The sequence below is a fragment of the Acartia tonsa genome, chromosome 6 (assembly GCF_053477335.1).
Source record: "Acartia tonsa isolate MP-2025a chromosome 6, ASM5347733v1, whole genome shotgun sequence".
Classification (NCBI taxonomy): domain Eukaryota; kingdom Metazoa; phylum Arthropoda; class Copepoda; order Calanoida; family Acartiidae; genus Acartia; species Acartia tonsa.
In genome coordinates, this window is record NC_137265.1 from 13,109,562 (window position 1) to 13,121,705 (window position 12,144).

Sequence of the window (12,144 nt, forward strand, 5' to 3'; positions counted from 1 at the left end):
TATCCCTTAAGATTTTTTGCCCCTTACAATAACAAAAAATGGTAAATGAGTATTGAAATTGCGTAATAATCAGGACATATAGGATGACCAGTGATTTTAATTAGTTTTCATCATGCAATGCAAAGAAAATTAACTCTTATTTTTGTTTGTTTTTTGGTCTCAGGGCAGGGTCTTGAGAGATAAGACAATGGACGATAAATTAATATATGTACATTGTACATCCTCTATTTTGATCAGATAAATTACCCCTCGCTTCGAATTATAATTTTTTTTTGAAAAAACAAGTTCAGTAAAAGTACTCTAAGTTTTTTTTGCCAACAATTAAGATAACGTAGTTATAAAATTTTGTGTACCTGTGTAATTTACAGGACAAAGTCTCAAAAACAGACGGACAAGTATTAATTAGTGGTTGCTGCCCCAGCATATAGGGGATCTATACTCAAAGGGGTATATAGCCTAAAACTATCCCAATGTCTTTATCAAAATATAAAATAGCTAAAAACTATTGGTGATTATTTTTCACAATTCCTGCAATTAAGCCGCCTTTATCATTTATTATATAACCAAAGAGAAAAAAGTAAAGAACAATAATTAATGTTAAATATTTTTAAATATAATTTTACTCCTTTTGTACTAACTCTATGTTTAATAGTAAAAATATACACATTAGTTCTTTTTAATGTTAATATGTTACAAAAAGCACTCTATTACAACTCTATTTTACTTTTTCTCCTTGTTTACTCTTTATATATTTTCTTTATTATAAAATGTAAATGAAAAGCATTGTAGTTCTAGTCGTTAATTGTTTACACCGTGTTAAAATGAAAATAAAAGAACTACGTTTCTACTCTTTATTTCTTTGCTTAAAGAAAAAAATAGAAAGAAAGCACCGTAGTTCTACTCTTTACATATTTACTGAATGTAAAAATGAAAATAAAACGCAATGCATCTTCACTTTATTTCTTTACTCTATGTTAAAAAGTAAATGAAAATAGAAAAATGCACTGTAGTTCTACTCTTTAATTGTTAACCCCAATTTAAAATGTAAATAAAAAGCACTGTAGTTCGTTACAATTCCGTGCTTATATTTACCATAAGAACTTTTTGAATGGTAAGTTTTCAATACAGCAAAAAGATCTTAAGGTGGGTCCCTACCTTCGAATAACACATAGCTCTGACAGTTAACTTATAGACTTGATGATTCTTATAACAATAAGCTAACTTTGATATCCAAATAACATGAAAGAAACAACTTTTTACATGATATAGCCATTATATTATCTAGATTTTTTAATGGCGATTCATAGAACAATTAGGCATATTGATACAAGTTAAGCATCTATAGAATCAGTGAATGCCATTTCACCTCCCCCAAAAGCGAATATTCCCCCTCCCCCCAAATAAAAAAGCTTGGAAGCCCCTGGATAGGACAAATGAACTTAACAAGCAGAATATTCATAACTTATAAGTGCAAGCAAAGTTGAATATAAATTAGTTCCAAAATTACTTAAATCTAGGATATTACATTAATGATATTTTTATTACTTGATTTTTAAGATGCTTCGCTTATAACACTATACCATGTTGTCTTAGGAATCAATATTCTAGAAATCAGATGAGATGGTAGTTATTTCATACAATAAAAACAGAATTTTTAAATGGACGATATTGTAATTTTAACGTACAGAAATTAAGAAAAAGTGCTATCCATTCCGTACTGGCAAACGCAACAAAAGACCATAATTATAGCAATTCTTAGCTAATAAAAAAATATCCTGCAATTTATGGCTTATTATTCTTACAGATTGTGTAAACACTCCTTACCGTTGTTGATTGAAATTTATTATTGAATGCGTTATGATGCATTTCAGATAGATAGATAGATGGATAGATAAATATATAGATGGGTAGATATATATAAATTGGTTATGAATATATTACAGATTGATAACTTTGACTCTAAAAACCCTCTAATAGCATGATATACTCTAATACAGTGTACAACTTCTCTTTAAGTAGTAAGATAAGTCGATACTTAAAGAGATGCTTTGAATCTTAAAATATAAGTGATGATATAATCTAAATATACTCTAAATTAAAACCAAAAGCTTATCACCTGGGAGGCAGGGTCCATTAAGCTGTTTATTACTCTAGTCTCCAAAGTTTCATAATATCGTTTTCTTATTTGTTAACAAATTTGGGGACTTTTGTTGAATTTTGACTTAGTAATTTGAATGTCAACTACAGAAGGGGTAATTTTGTGAATAATCGATGGGGATGTGCTCTCAATTATCAGCAATTGTCTTATCCCTGGTAATATAATGCATCACGTGGGATAAAAGATAGGTGCTTAAATCGCAGTTTTATGAGAGTTTGATCAATTATCGATTTTTCTCTTCTTAAAAAAAACATGTATAAAATGTGAAACAAACAACACTAAATTAACAAATCTTAAGAATATTCTAAGTTTATTAATACTGTAATGAAACAAATTTTACTTTTGTGTACTATTTAAATGTCTTTATCACATCAATTTTAGAATTTCAGAATTTTTAAGAATTACAAATATTTAAATTTTTTATTCTAACTTTATGATTCAAAGTATTTTTTATAAAGTATAAATTTTAATTTGAGTCCTCTAGCGGCAATTTTTAAAACTACTTATAATAAGTTTTCCATGGTTATTATGGTTTAAAAAAAAGAAAGTGATTAGTTTTTTACAGATTTTTTTATTTAAGGTATAGTTTCCTTTTTTGGTAGCGCAGCTACTAAATAAAAATATGGTCTGTATGTACGTCTTTTCCTAAACTATTTGATATAGGGTTTTAAAGTTCCTATTGTTTAACCATGTAAATTATTGTGTTAGTTTTAGTTACGTGGCTTATCACGTAACGCAACCGCTCGTCGTCGGGGAGGTTATGAGTTGGAATATAGGCTTAACACTGCGACATGAAAAGTGGTTCCTACAGCTGCTACGTAAGATGCGTGACATTAACAGACATAATAAGGGAAATGCCTTGGACCAAAATCAGGGATAAGGGATAGGAAACCTGGCCATAAATTAGGTCTCGGCCTGGTTTTGAAAGGGATCATGCAACTTTTACCATTTGCCTAATTTAATGACCTTACTGGCGGACGGCTCATATTGGCTACCGCTCTAAACCAATAGTGTTCTGTGATTTGGGCTTGTTTTGTATCAACCAATCACCAATTGGCGGAGCCAATTGGTGATTGGTTGATACAAAACATGCCCAAATCACAGATGGCGGAAATTTTAGAAGCAGACAATTATAGAAAAAATAATGATTTCGTCTGCTACGAAAAAATAAATATAAATGGTGTTAGATCACATTAGTTTAATTATTAAATCTGCTTAGAGTTAAACATTAAAAAAGGGCCACATAGAAAAAACAAAAATAACGGGATTATTTTTTTGGAAAGAAGGTAGCTACGAATTTTCATTTGGTAGTTTATAAATTAGATGTTGTATTTTGAATTTTAAAAATTTATTACGGAATTGATACAACACCTTCACCCTAATTTTTGTACAATACAACACAGTACAGATATATCATTACATTATATCCAGTATAGTATCCAAAGAACTTGATAGAATGTTACCCAAGTGCATATTTATTTAATTATTTTAAATTTTAATTAGCAATGAAATTTTCAAATAAAATTTTTACTCATTAATAAAAATGCAAATAATACAAACTAAAATCTGTCTGAGGGAAACCCAACGATAGCTTTCTGACAGTTCAAATTACCAAAGTAAAAGATAAAAAATTTTGGGAGAGAAAAAACTTCATTGTAACAAAAGCCATTAATTTATAGGTTTATAAAAAGTTATGTTTTTTACTTTAAACTAGCTACCTGAATTTGATTCTATACTTTATCTACACACACACACACAGCTTTTTCATTAGCATTTTATACGAACCACTGCGCTATCCAAAACTGGTTTATTAGGCTAGAAATAGGCCTAGGCTTGAAATAGGCATGAAATAATATTTTCCTACGTTTCCCATCCCTTATCCCAGACCAAAATAGACGAATCTCATTACCATTGGCTGTCTTTAGGGACCAGTATGATTCAAAGACCATAAAAAAACATAAACATAAAAAAAACATTTATTTAGTGACAGATTTCGCCCCGTCCTACAAAGCAGTACATACAATAGTACACCAAACTACTGCTTAGCACCAGGTGTACTTTACAATTTTTCATAATATATATAAAATTTAAATTGTAGGACTAATAGTAGATGTTTGGCGTGGCACTGAGTAGGCTTCCCTAAAATTAGGAATATGCGTATCCGATATGTTTGTATTGCCTTTTTTAGGTTGGCATTGAATTAACGAGATATAAAAATAGTGATGTCAAAATAGATGACAAAATTAAATGGACAAGGGAAAAGGAGAAGGAAAGAAGGGTAACAACATATTTCAAGGCTAATTTTTCTTCAATTTTAAAACCATTTCTGTAATTAATAATGTAAGGTATTTAGTAAATCCAAGCAAATCAATATATTTTAAGTACATTCATTACATTCTTCAATTTTACATATAGATTTAAAAGTCTCCTACACTTCTTACAATTTCATGGTTTTATCTATAATACAAAGTAGAATGATGTCTGTCTGTCCGTCCCTTAAGATCTCGGTAACCACTGAACCGATCGGATTCTACTCTTCAGGGAATATACCTACAGGTCCTGTGGTGGTTTTAGGCTATTTTCTTTGGGGGTGGGACACCCCCAACTCCCCCCCCCCAAAAAAAAGATCCCCCCCATTTTTTTTGCTGAAGATTTCTTGGTCCTTTTACGAATTTTACTAAAAAAAATTTTTGATCACCTCATGGGGCAAAGCCCGTAGACGGTAGGGGCGAAACCGCTAGTTTTTATAAAAGTAATTAATTTATTGATTTCATAAAACTTTGGGAACCAGTGTAATTTACAGTCCAATGTCCCCTCCCCCCCTGATTACTTATAGTCATTAGTATTCTTTAGGTTGTATTTAGTTTGATTTCAATATTTTGATTTTAATCATTAGACATGTATTGAAATAGTATTCACTTAATCCCGCAAATAACAAGTTATTAATAATAGCAAATATATAATTTGATCAAAATCTATGAAATGAAAAAGAAGGAGGTGACATTGGACAATAGGTTACTCTTGTACCCAAAGTTTTATAATTTGAAATAAAACGTTAGGTAATTGGCTGCTTCCAGACGTTTAGTATTATATCTAATAAATTCAATCTACAGAAGGGACAATTCTGTCTATCATAATTAGGGGTGAACATCATTTAAACGCTGAACATATATGACATATAATTGATAAAGATAATGCAATCAAAGAGTTAGCTGTTTCGCCAAAATGACCACTTTTAACAATACAATAAGTACGCTCAATTAAATCTGCAAATTTGATAGAACACCTTTTGTGAGAGCATAGTTAAACATCTACCTACAATGATTATATTAGAGTTGTGCTGCAAATTTTAGAGGTAAGAAAAAGTCTTAAAATAGGTATAGTTAGTTTAAATAATAAAAATTTTGAATCTACTGCAGTTCACGGTAAAATGTTCCTGGTAACGATTATCTAAAAAATCTATTAATTTTAAAGGCTGCTATCTTCCAAACAGCTGAATGTACATGTCATGCCCGCACGCCGTGTTAAGTGGCATAAGAAGGCCTACTATAATCTGAAATACCCAAAATGCAATGATGCACACCGAAGAAAAAACGCATAAAAATAAAGTCTTTTTCGAGCTATTATGTACACTGGGGGATAACTGTGCATTATTTAGTAATGGCTATTCCAGATTATTTGTAGGCCTTCGTTTGTTGGTATAATTTTTGGCAGACGTAATATATAAGTTCAGCTGTTTGGCTGCTAGCAGCCTTTAAAGTCAATACGTTTTTTAGATAATCGTTACCAGGAACATTTTTTCGTCAACTGTACTTAATCCGAATAATCTTACTAACCCTACATAATATTGGCTAACTATAGTAAGGTCTATGTATATCTAGCAAGTCATATAAGTTCAATTAGTTGTATTATAGATCAAATAATTAAATAGACGATTTACTAAAATGCTTTCACCAGTTTTGTTAGCCCCAGGGGGCCAATGGCTCGGGCTGACAACTGGTATTATTATTATTATTTTTTTATTAATCTTGGAAAACTGTCTGTAATATGATGGTTTACATGATATATCAGTATTGCTGAGAACAGGTTCTAATCCTGCAGATATTAATCGGTTTTAAAGGCATAATGAAAAATATTTTCAAAACCAATCTATAACTGCCAGATGTCGGTCTGTATATCAGTACATCTGACACAGTACATAAAAGTAAAGTGCTATACTAATGATATGTACATAGGTTAATAGTACTTACAAAAGGGAGAACTTTAATTAATTTTGTCTGGCAAAAAAGTTTTCTTCTATAATACAAAGTAGAATGATGTCTGTCTGTCCGTCCGTCCGTCTGTCTGTCCGTCTGTCTGTCCGCCCGTCTGTCTGTCCGTCAGTCTGTCCGTCCCTTAAGATCTCGGTAACCACTGAACCGAACGGATTCTACTCCTTAGGGAATATACCTACTGGTCCTGTAGTGGTTTTGGGCTATTTTCTTGGGGGGTGGGACACCCCCAACCCCCCCCCCCCAAAAAAAAATATAACAATCCCCCCATTTTTTGCTGAAGATTCCTTGGTCCTTTTTCTTTTTAAATGTCCCTAGATGCTAAGGTCGAAGTCTCTATTGATTACATAATTATATTGCTATAATAACATACAACACAAAAGATTTTTCTCTGAATGGACGAATATAATGGATGTAGAATATACGTGGATATAGGGACAGGGGAAAAATTATCGTCAATTTAGATTGCTAACATAGTCCTCAATTATTGGTCAGCTCGTACATCCATGAGCAGGGGAGGGAAGGGGGTAGAGAGGATGGATATTGATGCTTCGAGTTTCACTTTATTAGAGTAAATGAAAATCTGGTGCAACATCCAAGTGATCATATATCGATTACCAATACAAATTTCAATATCTAAGATTTAAGTGACTCATTGTATTTAAACTTGTCTAGACTAAGAGTTTCAATTCAATATGACCATGCTTTCAAGCTTTGTATCTATTGTAGTGATTTGTGAATAAATAGAGGCATGCATTAAAAACAGTGGCGTGCACAGGGTAACATTGTGTGTGTGTGGGGGGTGGGGGTTATGTCTCATGAGGGGAAGAAAAAAGGGGCAGGGAAGGTCTCCTAAATTTCAATTTTAAAGTGGGTTATTGACAACCCACAATAACAACCTCTTCGCACGCCTATGATCAAAGGTCAGTGTGCAAGTTTAATAAAAAAGTTTTTAAAAGAAAATTTCCTAACTTTTGTGATTTTGTTTTTAACCCATTCGTGGTGAGCTCCAAAAGTTCAAAGTTTTAATTCACCAGGCTTCAACAAAATAGATTTTTAAAAATGATCACTTAACAGAATTCCAAAAGTATTATGTCAAATTAGAGATTTCACTATTTTTGTTCTTAACGGCAATTTTCTTCTTTTTTTGATGCGTTTAAGTACCTTAAAACCAACTTAATTAAAAAAAATTAATTACTTTCAAAATAAGAGGTCTACAAACAAAATCGATTGCCTATCTAAATTCTAGTAATCATTTTAATTTTTACATCTACTGCTTACTAAAACCACCGACTAGCTATTATAAAAAAAATCACAAAAGTTAGGACACCTTCTTTAATATTTGATAGGTGCGTGCAAAGATATTTTTATGGTTTTTGGATTATAAGTTCAATTCATTAGTTTATGAAAACAATGATGACAACATCTATAAAAGTGAAGCTCTAAGAACAAATGATTATTAATACTTGTAGAGTGTCAGAAGTGTCAGTCTAAAAATATATATATACATAAATTTGTTGGAAAATAGCTTAAATATAGGATACAGTTGAAGGCGTCTCCAAATTAAGCTTCTTTGTTGATGTAATTATTGTTCTTGTTATGTTTGTAATAAAATCAATTACTTTATATATAATTAATTTACATTACAAACAGACAGAAGGACAGACAGACAGATACAAACACTAATAAAGTAGCCTTGCCACTAATATTCATCGTCGCTATTATTTTAATTATTGTATTTGATGTGTTGATATTCAAATTAATTCTTTTATTCAAACATTATCTATAATTGATATTACAAACAGACAGGACAGATAGACACAAACACTAACTTGCTGCTTACATTGAGTTTCGCTCTTATTATGCCTATTGTTCTTGTTACGTTTGTAATCAAATCAATTCTTTTATTCATTCAAATATGATCAGAGGTGGATTCATAAAAAAAATTTGCCCCACTAATCGCTTAGTGGGGCAAAATTGTTTTCGTGAAAAATCCTCCAAAATCACATAAAAATCTACAAATATTAAATAAAATCTTATATTCATAAATTTTCTATATATGATTCTGTTTATTTTTTTTAGATTTTTAATGTGATTTTGGTGGATTTATCACGTAAACAATTTTGCCCCACTAAGCGATTATTGGGCAAACTTTTTTTAAGAATCCACCTCAGATCAAGTGCACTATATACATTTTAAGGGATAAGACAATGAAAGACAATTTGATGTACATACCCCACAACATTTCTCCTTCTATAGATCAAAACTAACTTAGATATTTGTAGTCTGAAACCAACCAATCAAAATTTAATGAATTTAACTATAAAGATTTTGAGCCAATGAATAAGATACGAGGTTATAAAACTTTGGGTACCAGTATAATTTACAATACATTGTCCCCTCCCTTCCTAATGATGTATTATTATGAAACTAAACTACACACAAACACCGCAGGATTAGAGAGGGATAAGACAATGGACGATAAATTGATGTTCATCCCGAATAATAATAATAAACAAAATCAGTCATTCTTTAGTAATAGAAAAGTTTTTTTTTTTTTGGGGGGGGGGGGAGTGTGTGGGGGGGATGTTTTCTCTGCGTATTTAGGCACTTTGTGGAAAACTAATTCTTATTGAAACCGCAATGTTTTTCGGGTGTCATACCCACTTCCCTGAAACATTGGGACACTAAATCATGCACAAATTGTTGAGAATCGAAATCTGTAGATTTTAGGAAAAGATGGGATAATCTGGCTACGGAGTTAGGTAGATTAATTTTTTAACACATCGTATTTATAGACAGCTTTCTACGGTTACTAAAATGATAAATTATAAGATTAAGACCAGTTTTATGATCAAAGTTGCAGAATGTTTATTATTTGTGGAAAATGAGTGTAATTCGATGCTTTATATGATTTTTCTGCCTAGTTAAGAATCGGTTCTAATCCATGGGATATTAATCGGGTTCAAATTCACACTGGAAAACTGTTTAAATCACGGAGCTTTTCAAAATTTATAGAATTTCATTATTTTCGTCAAACCATAACAGATATTTTGAACCGTAAATTTAAAGTGAAATATACAGTACAATGTTCCCTCTCTGATTCAAGTGACACCCAACAGACAACCCATACCTTCATGCATGGTGCATTCTATGACTTGACTGTTTTTATCTATGGCAGTTAAATATACAGTCCAATGTCCCCTCTCTCTATGATTCAATTGACACCCAACAGACAACCCATTCCTTCATGCCTGGTGCATTCTATGACTTGACTGTTTTATCTATGACTTTTAGATTTACAGTCTAATGTCCCTCCCTTCTTGAATATAAGTGACACCCAACAGACAACCCATCCCTATATGCATGGTGCATTCTATGACTTGACTGTTTTTATCTATGACTTTTATATATACAGTCCAATGTTCCCTCCCTTCCTGAATATAAGTGACGCCCAACAGACAACCAATTCCTCTATGCATGGTGCATTCTATGACTTGACTGTTTTTATCTATGGCAGTTAAATTGCATGGAATTTGCACTCTTAAAGGACACTCTGACGATGCTGTAAGTATTGGTGCAAAAAATGGGGACGAATTTCAATTGATTTGATGGGGCTAATTTTTTTACGTCACAAGTGAAGGGAAAGAAAAGGGAAATGGGAAAGAAACCCCTTAGAAAAGAGATGGGGTTGGTTTTCCCTTCACTTGTGACGTAAAAAAACCAGCCCCGTCAAATCAATTTAAAATTCGTCCCCATTTTTTGCACCAATACTTACAGCATCCACTCTGACACTTTAAGGCGGTTGTTTCCATCAAAGTGCCTTTTCGAGCACAGAAACCTTCCCCTTGTAATTGAGTAAAAATAAAAGAATAAAAAGAATCCCCCCCCCCCCTATTTTCATTGTGTAAAAATATAAGGGAAGGGGGTTGAGTACACTTTCAGGAAGGGCGCATTTGTAGCCAGTGGCGTGCGAAGCACTTTGTCTAGGGGGGGGGGCATTTTGAAGATTTTGTAAAATTTTGCCCCCCCCTAAATCAAAGTGCCCCGGGGGGGCACTTTGCTTTAGGGGGGGGCATTTTGATTATATATACTAATTTTAAATAAGGGCGTTTTAAGGGATGGGATTATTTGATTATGGGCCTCCTAGTCCTTGTCCCTTCTTCCCCATCCCTTCCCCCATCCCTATTTCCCATTTATATCCCCCACCTCTTCCCCCCCCATCTCTTCTCCCCCATCCCTTCTCCCCACCCTGCAATGACCGAAGGGAAGGGAGCTAGAAAGCATCTTCGAAAAAATAGTACAGAAGATAAATTAACCTATTTATTACACTAGTCCCCAATATTTCATATAAAATTTTCTTATTCGTTGGCTCCAGGGGCGTCCAAGCTTTTTTTTTTGGGGGGGGGGGTAAAAAATTTGTAAAGGGGGGTAATTCGTTTTTGGGGGGGGTAAAATGGCGCGCGAAGCGCGCCGCAAATTTTTTTTACCCCCCCCAAAATTTTTACCCGGGGGTAAAATTTGCTTGGGGGGGTAATTACCCCCCCTGAAATCTGTTGGCAGGGGTAAATTTAGTTTACCCCCCCCAAAAATTTACCCCGGGGCGAAGCGCGCAAAAATTTTTTTTATTAGAGATTTTTTTATTTTTTTGGGGGGGGGGTAAATACCCCCTCCTAAATGGTTGGGGGTGCCTACAGCACCCCCAGGGTAGGGGTAAATTTTAAATGGGGGGGTAATCGCCCCATTAACCCCCCCCCCCTTGGACGTCTATGGTTGGCTCAACAACTTTGGGGACTTTAATGGAATTTTGATTGGTTGGTTAATTAAGTTGAGTTTCCATACATTTCATCCACTAATTGTAATCTATATAAGGGGTAATTTTGTGTATCATCATTGGGGATGTACAAAATTTCTTTGGTAAAAAGTTTATATTATACAAAATAAAATACTTCCTATAACCTGGTTTGTTATGTTCAGTGAAAAAAGATTATAACCTAATTTATACACTAATTTAAAAATTTGGTAAGGTTAAATAAATAGTAACTGTCTGTTTGGCGCGAAGCGGCAAAATTTTTTTTTTGGAGTATTGCTTGATCTTTTTTTGGAAACTGGGATAGTTTTGCTTTTTGTAGGGTAGGGGGCAAAAAGGGGCATTTTTGTTGACCAGGGGGGGGCAAAATGGGGCATTTTTTAACATTTAGGGGGGGGCAGGGGGGGAGGTTGCTAGGGGGGGGGCAGGGGGGGGGCGTTTTGGTCGCTAGGGGGGGGGGGGCGATTGCCCCAAATGCTCCCTTCGGTTCGCACGCCACTGCTTGTAGTCCACCGAAGAGGGAGGAAAAAATATAAGACTGTAATTTGATATGTCCCCAATGTTTTATAAACACGCTCTCTCATATGTTGGCTCAAAAAAACTTTGAGTAAAAACTTTATATCAATAATTGGGGAGTAGAACCTTGCGATGTTTAAACATTTCAACAAATAACTTAACACTACACAAGGGGTAATTTTGTATATCATCATGGGGGTTGTATTTTAATTTTTAAAGTTCTAAAGGAACAATTTAAAGAATTTGAGTGTCCTCTTGTGGTTTATTGCATCTTATGATTTGTTAGTTATATGTATTTACATTGTTTATCTTTGCAAAGTATGCTCTATAAAGTGTAGCATTCCTCACTGTGTCTGTCCGTTTGTCTGTCTGTAGCGTTATATATTCTG